The sequence below is a fragment of the Canis lupus genome, chromosome 7 (genome assembly GCF_048164855.1).
Source record: "Canis lupus baileyi chromosome 7, mCanLup2.hap1, whole genome shotgun sequence".
Classification (NCBI taxonomy): Eukaryota; Metazoa; Chordata; class Mammalia; order Carnivora; family Canidae; genus Canis; species Canis lupus.
The window spans coordinates 59,648,904-59,663,096 of NC_132844.1; the positions used below are offsets into that span (position 1 = coordinate 59,648,904).

The 14,193-nt window shown below is 45.5% G+C and overlaps 1 non-coding gene across 1 annotated transcript; it reads left to right on the top strand.

Annotated features, from left to right (window-relative positions):
- Nucleotides 1–9,734: 9,734 nt before the first annotated feature.
- Nucleotides 9,735–9,807, top strand: TRNAE-CUC (transfer RNA glutamic acid (anticodon CUC)). The gene has a single exon. It is a non-coding gene; the product is annotated as a tRNA-Glu (tRNA).
- The last annotated feature ends 4,386 nt before the right edge of the window (nt 9,808–14,193 follow it).

Below are 14,193 nucleotides of genomic sequence, written 5' to 3' on the forward strand. Positions count from 1 at the left end.
TCCAGGGCATCCTTTCTAAAGGGAGCCACCTCTACTCAGCTCCATTACAGTTGTTTTTTCTGGGAATGTGGACGTAAGGTTGGCATGGCTTCTCTTTATTTAGTGACAAGCTGAAAATCTATCTCTATATGTGAAATCCCCAGATTTTCAAAAATAGTGTCTCAATTTGAAAGCCTTGGTAGAGAAGGACCCTAAAATAACTCAATAACTAAAGATCCACTCACACAGTCCTATGAAATGCATAACATGGCTACCCCAGCTCTGTATTAAGAAAACGGAGGCCTGGAAGGAATAAGTAATGCACCCAAGGTGACACAGTTTGAAGTGGGTCAGGGGAGAGCCTGGCACGGGAGGACATAAGGAAGGAGCTAGAGGCCCTTGCGTGGAATAAAAGGAGACAGGGCCCATTTTTCTACCATAACGGTAAATTGGCTCCAAATTAAGCCAATACCCACTTTTTATTGCTTCTGCAAGGAATTAATAAACCATGACATCTTCTGAAATGGGGGAAGGCCAGCTGCTCAGGGAGATGTCAGAAAGCCCTTTACAGGGCTGGAGTTGTTCTGCCTTAGCGAATAAAATGATTATGCCACAAACACGCAGAGCGGGAAAAACAGCAAGGGGCTGCCAACCCCGGTGCCTGCTCCTGGCTCGGCTCAGAAGTGTGCCCACTTCTGGGAGACTAGGCCCTGCAGTAGCCAGCTCCCAGGCATCAATGGCTGTGGCCTCTCAGAGAACGCTCTGGAATATTTTAGGTTTATATTTTGCAGATGGCATGCCAAGTCATTCCCTCATTCTGCCTATTAGATGGTTAGTTTCCTTTTCCTAGTTAAAGGATTAACTAGAATTATCAGTAATCATGAGCTTCCCCCAAGGACAGGTCAAAGGAAATTAATGGAAACTGCAGCAATAGGGACATGGGTTAGCTCTGCAAGAGGAATTCCTGACTGGGAGAATTATCCCTGGCGTGGGTAACTAGAAAGTGGAATTAGAACCCATCATGGAATCCAGGCAAAGCTGGAAATCCCTTCAGGATCTGGCTCAGAGAGGAGGTTACAAGCAAACAAAGAGAGGGAAGGCTGGTTAAATACTTTACTATGGAAAGTTCTAGAAACTCAAAGCTGAAGGGGGACCTTTGAAAGATTCCAGCCTGACTCCTTAATTTACAGAGGAGAAAACTGGTCCAGAGTTGGACGAGAACTTGGTAAGGATCACACAGCTAAGTAACAGCAAAGCTGGAGCTCAAGGCCCCAGTCTAGCCACCGCTTCCCCAGTTTGAGCTAGTGAGGTTCCCTTAGAGATGACACTGCAGATTTCTCAGGCTCTCAGTGTGTCAACCTCTAAAATGGGGCGTTCAATCTAGCATGTCACAATGTAATATCTATTTACATGTCTATTCCCTCTCTAAACTCTAGGTGAATGCCTCAAGGCTGGGGACCATGGACTTCCTCATTTAAAAAATGAGATCACTGTGTGCCCTCCACATGGCCTGACACATGGTGGGCCCTCAGTAACCGGGGCGGAATTGGGGGAGTAGTCAACTTGAAGGGTACTGAGGCCTAGCTCCTATGTATGCAATCTCTGTGAAGCGCTGGACAAGATATCCTTGTGCAAGACTACGTCATTATTGCAATGGAGCAGATAAGAAACTTGGCCTCCTGGGAGCTACATCAAATATGGTAAATGTTGTTTGTTAAATCTAGGTGATGTGGATAGAGGTATTCATTACACTATTCATTATGTTCTAAGGTATTCATTACACCGTTCTGATAGCTTGAACATTTTCATAAAAAAAAAAAAGTAAAAAAATTTAATAGCAATCAAAAGCTTATTCCTTAAAAGCACACACTCATGAAGCTTGGTTCTAGAAAAAGCTATGCCGTTCATTCAGCAGATGTCTATTGAGGAGACAGGGCCTGGAAAAAAGCTAATGGAATGTCCCAGATTTTTAATGGCACAAAAGTGAAATAGACTTAGCTCCTGTCCTCAAGGAACTTGAGGGGAAATGAGACTCAGGTGACAGTGCCACAAAACAAGGGGGATGTGAAGCAGGGGAGACCCGGAGAGCCAGCTTAGCTAAGATACAGCCGTTGACTCCACCTCCTGACCAGCACAGACAACATTAACCCACTGCACACCCACAGCCACACCACAGGCACAGTTGCAGGCAACCGAAGGCTGGCTCATGACCAAGCTCTCCCCTCTGAGGAGAGCTCAGGACGCCTCACCTCCAGCCCTCCTCATTTCCTGCTATCGAATATTTGCACACATGACCCATGAGATTTAATTGAAACAGAGAAGCAAATGGGCCCCCAAAAGGGCAGCCTGGGGCACGTGTGCATGGAAGGGAGACTGCAGGGTCACTGATGTGGGGCTTGTTTTGGAATGCGGAGAGGAGCAGTGTTTATGGGCTGAGGATATAGTTAAGAATGCTACTGCCAGCACAGGACATCCCAAGTCCAGGATTATGGCTGATGGGCATATTTGTAAGCTCTAGGCTACAGCATGAGAGTTTGGAAAAGCATGATATTTAGAGTCAGAAAGCCCTGGATTGAAATGTGAGTTCTACTACTTACTGCCAGTTAGTTGCTTGGTCTCACTTTCCCCATCTGTAAAATGGGATTAAATTAGTATCTACCTCACAAGGCTCATGCCTACGGCTGCCTCACACAGCCTGGCATACAGCATGTAGTCAGTAAACACTTCCTTACTCACCCCACCCACCTTTGTAAGACAAGGTCATCTTCACACAGGAGTGTGGGCATTTGCCCAGTTTCTTTTGGCTCAGAGTAGACACACAAACCATCTTCCATAGGTTTTCACTTTGAGTCCTGAGTGTTAACAACCATTTCTCCTGTGGAGACACAGTCTTGGGCAAACACTCAGTGGGGCCAGTGGGTGATGATACCTCCTGAGTTAGTTTGGGTTCCCTAAGAGGCTGACCCACAACAAGGTTCAAGTGTGCAGAGTTTATATGGGAGGTGATCCCAGTAAACACTGGCGAGAGAGTGGGGAAGTGAGACTGAGAAGGGGAAAAAGCCAAGGGAGTGTGGATATACGTGTTATGGCAGGGGGCAACTGATAACAGCTGAGGGGCCCGATCCAGCAAGGAAATCTGGGGGACTGTAGAACACCTTGATCACCCACCTTAGGAGGGAGGGAGCTGGGGTATTTAACCTCCAGCTCCCATCTCTCATTGGCTGCAGGATGTTCCCAGGTATGTGACCTCCAAGGAATTTCCAATCCACCTGCGGGCTGGCTGAGAAGAAGCCTTCAGGCCCTCAGGTGCAGGGGCCTGTAGAAGAAACTGGTAGCATACTCTCGGTGCTGACTGAAGCGAGGACCAAAGGGTGGGAATGGGGTCCTGCTAGCACACGTATATATCCCGTTACGTGAGAATGGGATTCCTTCCCATCACAGTAGAGCATGGGTTTCTGACGGCTTTGGGTCTCTACTTACACCAAGTTCCTACCTACATTTCCTCATAGCCTCCGAAAATCTTCCAGCCCCCAGTGAGTATGTAGTATAACCTACTGAGACATGCTTAATACAGGTTCAGATGGCAAAATCTTTTAGGGCAGTAACTTTCTTTATATTTCTCTTTTACTGTGACTTTTGCCAGTGATGTGCCCTCTCTGGCCTTGGCTTCTTCATCTATAATATCAAGAGGGTTGCTATGATGGCCTCAGAGTTCCCTACTCTGTGATTTTTATGCTGTCTACCACCATCCCAAGCCCCTGGGGCCATGTAGAGCACATAGCAGGCATTCCCCAAGGTTGGTGGACTACAGAGACGCATACTGCTCTGAGTCAGAAGCTCCATCCTCTCTTCCAACTGGTGGAGCAAGAGACTCAGCCCCCCTCCTGAGAGCTGGCCAGGACTAGCAGGTAAGAGGAAGCTGAACAGAGGAGAACTGAATTCTGGGAAAGAAAGCTGAAAGCAGAAATGGCACAGTCAGATTTGTGTGAACAGAACCCACAAAGGTCACAAAATCCATCCCATCTCACTTAAGACTGCAGATGACAACATAGGCTATTTTGAAGAACTGGACAACCCGTGGCCCTCCCGCAATAGGGAGGCCACCAACCATGCTATCTTGAAAAGTCAGAGACAGGGTCACCTGGGGGGCTCTGAGACCCGAGAGCGTCATGTCATGTCAAAGACACACACACGGTGAGCACAAATCTTTCAGCGCCGGGTGGCTCAGTGCTTCCCGACGACACTCCACCGAGGCAAGTAGCATCCTGGTGGATAGGTGGGGAAGACACACGGGCACACACCCAGCAGGGGCAGGACCTGATAAATGAGGGCAGGCCACCAGCACCCCACCCTTCTGGCTGCTTTAATTTAAAATGCTGGAGCTTTTTTATGATGTGACCTTGGGATGGTTGTTTCTGAAAATGGCAAGACTTGGAGCACCTGAGTGGCTCAGTGGTTGATCATCTGCCTATGGCTCAGGTTGTGACCCCAGGGTCCTGGGATTGAGTCCCACAACGAGCTCCCCACAGGGAGCCTGCTTCTCCCCCTGCCTGTGTCTCCGCCTCTCTCTGTGTGTCTCTCATGAATAAATAAAATCTTAAAAAAAAAAAAAAAAGAAGTCAGAGACAGAGACACAGAGAGAATAAGTAATTATCCTATAGTGTCAAACCCAACCCAAATATCCAACCCCAAGGCAGATGGGCACTTCAGGGGTCAGAGGGAATAAATAAGTTCTGGCCCCCACCATCCAGGCACTGCCTGCCTGTCCTCCCCATGCGGGGCCAGAAGTTGCCTAGAGCCCCAACCACTCAGTCTCCTTCCTCCGGCTCCAGGCTCGCTGGAGATGGTGAACAGCTGTTTGCTATTGTGAGTGGAGGAGCCTTTTATATACTTGACGACATCTTAAATCATATCTTCATGATGACGGGGAAGACTCGTTACAGCTACCGCGTGGATGAAAAGTGGTGGGCCGCACGGCACTGGTGTTAATGTCATCTGGGTTATTATAGTCGCACAGGCACACAGTAGAAACTGAACAAATAGAATAGTTGCATGTTTAACACTTTGCCTTCAGGCAGAAAGACTGTTAAAAAGTACATTTAAAAGTACATGTTAAAAGTACATTTAAAAGATTAAAACACTAGCAACAGTCTAGCTCAGGGTGGTGGAAAGATGAGTGGATTTTCTCTCTGTGTATTTTCTAAATTATCTACCAGGAACATGAATAACTTTTATAACCAGGAAAAGATAAAGGAGATATGCTTCCAAACGTATGGGGTTTTTTTAAGCAGGTTGTTAGTTTATGCCCACTGAGACCTTAATTCAGGGCTGTTTCTAAGATGGTGGTGGGACAGAAGTAGCAGAGGCTAAAAGAGAGACATCCAGAAGGAAAGGTAACAGATTTCCCCAGCCAGCACCTAACACATAGTGGGCATGCAACAATGAATTGGGGAAATGCTACTACTAGCCCAGTGTGTCTTAATCTCAAACAGCTTCCATTTACCTCAAGAAAATAGCAGTTGGCAGATAGACACAGCATCTCCTAAGAAAACTTCAGACAAAGCTGGGTGTGTTTGAGCTCTAATTATTCTTACCACTAAGTTAAAAACTCTGTTTGGCTTTTGGAGAGTGATTGGGGTCTAAAAGAGATACCCACATCTGCATCAGAGAGAAGAATTCCCCAACCATGAATATACTCACCAAAACACATGAATTCTGGAGAAATGTTAATAATAAATTGTTAAATGAAAAAGCAAGCCATAAAATACTACATACAGTACAACCACATCTATGAAAACACTATGCATAGATACAAGAGTTGAAAAAAAATCAAAATAGTTATTGTGTTGGGGTAGCTTTTTAGAAAAGTTCTTAATGTAACTGTTGGCCATTCGGGGTTTTTATTCCAACATTTTATTATGAAAATTTTCAAACAGTACAGCAAATCGAGAGAATTTCAGGGTAACCACCTATTTACTTGCCACATTGAGTCGGCCTTTAATGCTACTTCGTTTCTAAACTATTTTAGAGTGCTTTAAACTTTTCTATTATGTCATATTTGGCATTTACATTAACAGCATACATTTTAGAGCCTAATTATAAAATGCACACCTATGAACCCGTCACCCGACTTACACACCAGCACATCACCCTCACACGTGCATCTTCCTGTGTGCTCTCTTCTGTTCCCAACTCATTTGCTTCCTCCAGAAGTAGCCATATCCTGAGCTGTGTGTTGATCATTATCCTCCTCACCTATCACATGGTGTGCATCTGCAGGAGCCAGGGCAACTCCAATCTAAGATGCTTTGACTTTTGGGGGTACCACCATCTAGATATGAGGCATCCTCCAAATCACCTCCACAGCAATAGAATGCTTTGGCTCAGGAGTGGCACATGCCCTGTACAGTCCTCGCAGCCTGCTTTCCTCATTTACTGCCATGTCACTAGGATTTCTCCAGGCTGTTGCAGGCAACTGTGTTTTCGTTCATTTTCACTATTGTGTATTCCTCCATCGTGTGAATCATACAGCTCAATGTTTTGTTCATTATTCCCTATCAAGGGACATTGGTGTTTCCAGTCTTGTGATTACTAACAGTACCGCCAGATACAGGATTCCAAGGGGCACATGTTCAGGAGTTTCTCTGGGGCACAGGTTGTTGGGGGGTGGGGGGTCTTATAGTTAAATTTTTCAAGAAGAGGGAAAAGAAAAAAAAGGAGGAGAGGTGGAAGGTGTTAGGTTGGCATTTTTCCATTTTGCAAAGGAAGGTTGGGGACACAGGATTTTTTTTTAAGATTATTTATTAAAGAGAGCAAGGGAGTGTGGAGAGGGATAAGCAGACTCCTTGCTAAGCACAGACTCTGATTGGGGCTCCTTCTCAGGACCCTGAGATCATGACCTGAGCCAAAACCAAGTGTTGGATGCTTAATTGACTGAGCTACCCAGGCTCCCTGGGGACACAGGATTTAAGAAAAAAGAAAGAAAGAAAGAAAGAAAGAAAAAGAAAGAAAAAAGAAAGAAAGAGAAAGAAAGAAAGAAAGAAAGAAAGAAAGAAAGAAAGAAAGAAAGAAAGAAAGAAAGAAAGAAAGAAAAAGAAAAGGCAAATGAAAGCAAGCAGATGGCAGGGGATCTGCTTTTTATGCTCTTCTTCAGCAAGGCACAGGTTGGACTGAGGAAAAAAGAGTCAGAGATCAAGTCAACATTTTCCATAAAACTGCAAATTTATGAAGAAGAAGCAAATGATGAACCTAAGTAGCTGTTTCTTTCACATAATTTGGAGACTCTAAAACAATGCTTCTCAATATCAAGATGTCATCATTCAAGAGACAACCTGACATCTCAGAAGATTTCAGTGCAAAGTTAATTTTCATTTGCTTCCTTTTTAAAAATAAATAAATGACATACTGTGATCTTTTTTCCTTTTTTGCTGGAGGGAGGCATGCTTTGAAATCAAAGAAATAATGACAAGGTATTTCAACTCCCCAAAGATTGGTAATCACCAGCACATGGCCCTGGAAGGAAATAAAAGGAGCAGGGGAAAGAAGGCTATTCATGACAGATTTTGACAGAGCTAACTAGGAATATCAGTAGTCACATAACTTATCCTACTAGTTTCCTAGGAGGACCCCTCATGTTAGCTTTGACCATAAGCAAGAAACTATAGCTTTGATGAAATTCATTTGCTTTACATTCAGTTTGGGGGGTGGGGGGGTAATAGAGGGAATCTGGTAACCAACCTCTTGATAGATCAAGAAAGAAATTGAGAGGTAGTCCTAAACAACTTTGGGGTAGATGGCCCATGGGCAAATTGGATAAAATCTTGGAAGAACCTGTTCCCCTTGGTTTTGCTGATAAGAAGAGGGAGCTGGATCTCAGCTCTGACCTTAGAGGACCAGGATATGTGGTTAGCCTCTGACCCCAGGCAGAGGGCGAGCATTGAGAGCAGGGTTCCTTTCTATGGAAAGGTAAAGATGACCAGCTACCCTTGAATTAGTAGGAGTCACAGCTTGTAATTCAATGATCAAAGAATGGAAGAAGGGGGCTCTATCAGGTTGAAACAAAAGTAGATGCATTGTTCATTCTTGCTGCCACTAACAGGGCATTTCTAAGTGCTATCTATTGTGTATTATCTCCTTATTTCTCAGACCAAGGCAGCAAGATAGGTAGTCATCACTCAGGCTTCTAGGTAGCAACTAATAGAAACCAAGTAGGGTGATTTCATCAGAAAAACAGCTTACCAAGAAGATATTGGGCATCTCATAGAATTACAGGAAATGTTCAGAAAATGTGCAAGAGCCAAGGGAAGCCAGGACCTGAGTTCAGTCATGAACTGCTAATGTCATCACTGAATGGACACATGCCTGTGTGGCTGCCACTAACACCACTGCCACTATAGCTACTAAATAAACCTCCACCATCCCTGTGTCTCTGCATCACATGTCCCAGATTCAAACTCCTAGAGGGCAGGGTGAGCTTCGTTGAGCCTGAGCCAGTGCATGCCAATGTCCTAGGCCAACAGGTAGAGGTGGATGTTGGCAGACCAGCAGGGAGAAGCAAGAGTCTGCCTTTCAAGCTTTCTTACTTTGAAACAGTCCAACTTCCCACTAAGACCCATAGGGGAGGAAATTCCCCAGTGGTAGGAAGGACTTTCAGATGCTGGTCAAAGGCAAAAAAAACTGGCAAGTATGCCCTAAAGCAGGAGTTACTGTGGTCCCCATTTATGAATAAGGTATTCTGATCCATCCCATCCTGGTGCATCATGACCAGGTGACTGGTCAGGTGGTGACTCAGGGCTGCATTAGGCAGACTCTGGCAAAGGAAGAGCTAAGATCCCCCACAATTAAAATGAGGCAGTGTGTACATTGTAAAAGCTAACATCTTTGCTTTACAAAGACCATTTGATCCATTTGTTTCACTTAATCTTTACCCAAAAACTCCTTACACCAACCCTGATTGGTGCAGAGGGTGGGTGAGTGTTCTTGTCATCCCATTTGGAACATGGAAACTGAGGCCAGGTCAACTCAATGGCTTCTCTGTGAGCAGAGACTAAAATAAGATATTCTGGCCGCAGTCTTCCTGCTGTATCATGTGATCGTTGAAATACTTGGTTGATTTTTGTTCGGGTATAATGGGCCATTTAATGTTTTTAACAGCTATTAAAGCAGGACTTTGTAAATGCTAATATGCACAGGAATCACCTGGGGATGTTTTTAAAATGCAGATTCTGAGACAGGCGACTGGGTGGCTCAGTCATTTGGCTATCTGACTCTTGATTTCCGCTCAGGTCATGATCTCAGGATCCTGGGATGGAGCCCCATGACAGGCTCCACGCTCAGTGGGGAGTCTGCTTGGGATTCTCTCTCTGTCTCCCTTCCTCTCCCCCCCCCCCACTCATGTATTCTCTCTCTCTCTCTCTCTCTCTCTCTCTCAAATAAATAAATAATTTTTTTAAATGCAGATTGTGATTCCATAGGTCTGAAGTGGGGCTGGAATTCTCACTTCTAACCAGCTCCCAGGAGATGCCGATGCTACTGGTCCAGGAACCAGGAGCCAGGAACCTTCACGAAAGCAAATGTTTCATGAGGGTAAGTAACAAGGATTAAGAGCAATACATGTTTTTAATCTACATCACACAATTGCAATATCTTAATAACTTGGTGAAGAACTGTTTGTGACACAGCTGAGAATTTTTATTTCTTCCATGTTTCAATTTTTTGTGGTATCTCTTTATTAAGTTTAAAGTAGGTTTGGGGGTGCCTGGCTGGCTTAGTTGGTAGAGCATGTGACTCTCGATCTCAGAGTTGTGGGTTTGAGCCCCACATTGGGCAGAGATTCCTTAAAAATAAAAAAAATCTAAAAAAAAAAAAGAAAAGAAAAGAAGAAGGAGGAGGAGGAGGAGGTTTGAGGGAGTAAGATGTTCTTGGATTTGCTTTTTGCTCCAGGAGACATATGTAGAGGGTGGCCCAACAGGGTGAGGAGGGGTTGGGGTAGAAATTTAACACTACTGCTCATGAGAGCAGGCATTTCAAGACAGTCTTATCTCAGCATGCAGCCCAGAAATTCAGAAGCAACCCTCTCATTTCAAAAGTACGCTCTCCTGAGAAGCTTATAAACACCCAATATCCTGCATGGAGAAACACAAATAGAAAAGAGGAAAAACAAAACAAAGCAAATGAAAAACCTTCCCCCAAGAGAAATGGAAGCCACACATCTCTGAAGGCCTGAGTTAAGCTTGAAGAAGCATCTGGCCCAGCTGGAAGCAGGTGGCAGAGAGCCCAGCAGAATGAAGATAAGTGAGGGGCTGAGGACAGTTGAAGGGAGCAGAAAACAACCACAAACCCTGAAGAAAACAGTGGGGGGTCATAAAAAAATAACCCTCTCCTCCTAAAAGCAAACAAAGACAAAGGGAGAAAGAAGCAAAAAGAACCAGATGCAAGATTTGCCTGAAAGCCCAGCCAAGGAGGCAGAGCCAGGGAAGTGTGGGGATGAAGGAGCGAGCCTATGAGGAGTTCAGGGGAGCAGTGCTGGGGAGCAGACACAGCACCTGCGGAGAAGGGTGGTCAGCGGGGCAGGTGAGCAGGTGCCAACGCCAGAGTGGTGATTAGCAAGCGACGGGAACCAGGCACCAACCAGCCCTCCACAGTGTTTGGGGACAATGATTAGAAAGAAGCCTATTTGGGAGTTTCCTTTGTCTCCTTGAGCCACCAGCTGAAGTTGCACAGATGCTCATCTGTTCTGGAGTCTGACACAACAACACAGATTTCACCAAAACCCTTGGGCTTTTAAAAACAAGAAAAGAGGGGCACCTGGGTGGCTCATATGGTTGGGCATCTGCCTTTGGGTCAGGTCATGATTTCCAGGTCCTGAGATGGAGCCCCATATTGGCTCCTTGCTCAATGGGGCATCTGCTTCTTCCTCTGCCTCACCCTCTGCTTGTGCTCTCTCTCTCTCTCAAATAATTTTTTAATCTAAAAAAATTAATAACAAATGAGAAAAGAAAAGGGGTCCCTGCCTGGCTCAGTCGGTAGAACATCCAACTCTTGATCCCCAGGTCATGAGTTCAAGCCCCATGTTGGGTGTGGGGCCTACTCTGAAAATAAAAATAAATAAGAAAAGAAAGCACACTTTGAAAGCTTCCACAAGTTGTTGCAGTTCTTTTCTTTTTCAAAGTCTGTATTTCTTTTCAAAGGATGTTACTCGGCAGTTTGGTTTATTTTTTTCCTCTCTCCAACTAGATTGCCTCATGTTCACACATCAAAGTAGGAAAACATGGCGGGCATATTTTTAAGTCTCTAAATTGTAGCCTTGGAGGGTGGGGAGCATGTGGGCTCTCACTGGTCCCTCTATTTCGAAAAAGTTCTCCTTCCCCTGCAAACTCCAGCCTCCTCCCCTCACCTTCCCCTTGAGCTACTGGCTCCCTGCACTCCCTGGAGCATGGACCAGGCTCTCTGGATGGCCTAGCAGTCTGTCCTAAACAACCTTCCTTCTCTCATCATGGCCCAGGCTCTCCAAGACACTGCCCCCAGTAGGTGAGTTCCAGGAGCCTTCTGACTTTGGGGAAGTCCAGATCTCACTTAAGTGAGACCCACAGGTGCACCTGGACACTGTGCCGTCAACGCTGATTTGAAGAGTTTCATATCTATATTCCTTGAGCTGTTTGCTATGTGCTTCTAATGCCTAGACCTACCTTGGGCTCTCCAGGTAGGAGCTAGACCTGGGAAGGGAGTCTTTCTGTATGTGGCCCTCTGATACTTGATCTTTTCATGACTGATCACAGAACTGGGGAGAGGGGACTGCAGAATTCGTTTGATCTCCAGGGATACTGTCAGGTGTGCTCCTGACCAGGTGTCGGGCACTCTGGTTTTCCTTTTCCATAATCACATTACACAGGAGAAAGGCATAGTCTTTTTTTTTTTTTAAGATTTTATTTATTTATTCATGAGAATACACAGAGAGGAGAGAGAGAGAGGCAGAGACACAGGCAGAGGGAGAAGCAGGCTCCATGCAGGGAGCCTGACGCGGGACTCCATCACGGGTCTCCAGGATCACGCCCTGGGCCTGAGGCAGGCGCTAAACCGCTGAGGCCCCCAGGCTGCCTGAAGAACATGGTCTTTAAAGGTACACATGCAGAAATGTGGCTGACCCGTGTCTGCTCTATCTGTCCAGCACCCACATCTTCTAGGGAGCCTCCATGACCCCAGTCCCTACAGATGTCTCCTTTCTGTAAGCCTCCAGAGCAGTGGCCAGCAAACCAAAGCTCACAGACCAAACCTGGACTGCCATCTGCTTTTTTAAATAAATTTTTCTTGTAGCACAGACATGCTCATTCATATACTTATTGCCTATGCTGCTTTCATGCTACCATGGCAGACTTGAGTAGCCACAGTGGAGACTAATATGGCCCAAAAAGACCAGGGTATGTTCTATTCGGCCCTTTATGGGAAAGATTGTCCAACTCCTCCCATAGAGTATCTTTCTTTACAATTTTACACTTCCTATTTTGTGCCTTTCACCTCTTCAATCAACATTTGAGAACTCTGAAGAACAGGAACTGTGGACAAATGCTTTCCCCCTCTGGTAACAGAAATTCTCTCCCAGCCTGCCCTGAAGGGAGGACACGACATCCATTGTTTCACAGAATGAGAAGTCCAGAGGCAGGGCATGGGGAGAGATCAGACACAGAACCCAAGTTCTTTGCACCTTTCTGCTCTGTCAGCAGCTGTGCCTGCTTCATCCCAATACCATTTCCCCCCAAGGTCTCACAATGGCCGCCAACAGCACCTGGAGCAACATGCTGCCTGTTCAGTCAGAAAGGTGGGAGGAGAACTGGCTGCTCTTTCCCAGAAGCCTCAAGCAGGCCTCCCCCCATTGAAACTCATGGGCCCAAATTGGCTCACACCTGCCTGGGCCTGAGCTAACAATCCCTGGCAAGTGGCATGGAATTAGCATGACTGATTTAGGGCTGCTTAACCTTCTGGAGTGTAATGGATGCTGGGGAGTCAATCAGTGTCCCTAGAACCAAAATTTTAAAGAATCATTTTGTCACATGGCGCCTAGATGGCTCGGTCAATTGAGCATCCAACTCCTGATTTTGGCTCAGGTCATGACCTTAGGGTCATGGGATCGAGCCCCATGTCCTCCCTTAGCTCAGAGTCTGCTCATCCCTCTCCCTGCTCCCACTTATACTTTCTCTCTCTCTCTCTAATAAATAAATAAAACCTTTAAAGAATCATCTTGTCACATCTTCACCTCTCAGTATACTATATTTTGAAATCTTTCAAAGCAAAAGCCAAATTGGAATTTAATCACTCAGAACGGTGGTGTATTTTGTGAATCACTCGCTCCTCGTGGCATCATTGAAACCATAGTGAGCATCCCTTTAGCACTGTAACCCCAAACATACATAAGCTCTGCCCTCCAAAATTACAGCTAAAAGGACCCAAACACATATTCTCCCTATATTATACGTCTTCTTTTTTTAAGATTTTTATTTATTTATTTATTCATGAGAGACACAGAGAGAGAGAGGCAGAGACACAGGCAGAGGGAGAAGCAGGCTCCATGCAGGGAGCCCGATGTGGGACTCGATCCTGGGTCTCCAGGATCAGGCCCTGGGCTGAAGGCAGCACAAAACCGCTGAGCCACCCGGGCTGCCCATTTACATTTCTATTCCAAACCAAAAATGTTTAATTCCAATGTGTTCTAGAATTTCTTATTTACTAAACCCCAGAATTCCCCCCACACCAAGACCCTCATTTCTAGAATGCCAAAACAAGAGCCTTCTCCCCCATACCCCCACACCCCCACATGGCAGCTAATTGGAATTCCAACCATCTCAGGTCATAGGAAAATACTTGATAGCTCTGTGAATGAGATGTTCAGCCTACTTTAACACACTGCTAACCAGCTCAGAGTATTTTCCAAAGGTTGCCAGAATGTTATTTCATTCCTAAAGGGAAAGAAATAAAAGAAAAGAAACAAAAATAAAGAAAGAAAACCAATAATTCCTTCCAGAAAAGAGCCAAAAGGGCAACCCCACTGTCACTTTGCCCCCATTGTATAACAACATGAAGAAACAAGGGGAAATGGCTTTTATTGAACAGTTGCCATGGCTTTAGATATGTGCTGGGAAAATAATGGACAGCTATGAAAGCTCTACCCACCCAGAGGCAGGCAAGGCTTTGACCAAGTGCTACCCTCGAGGAACAGCAAGG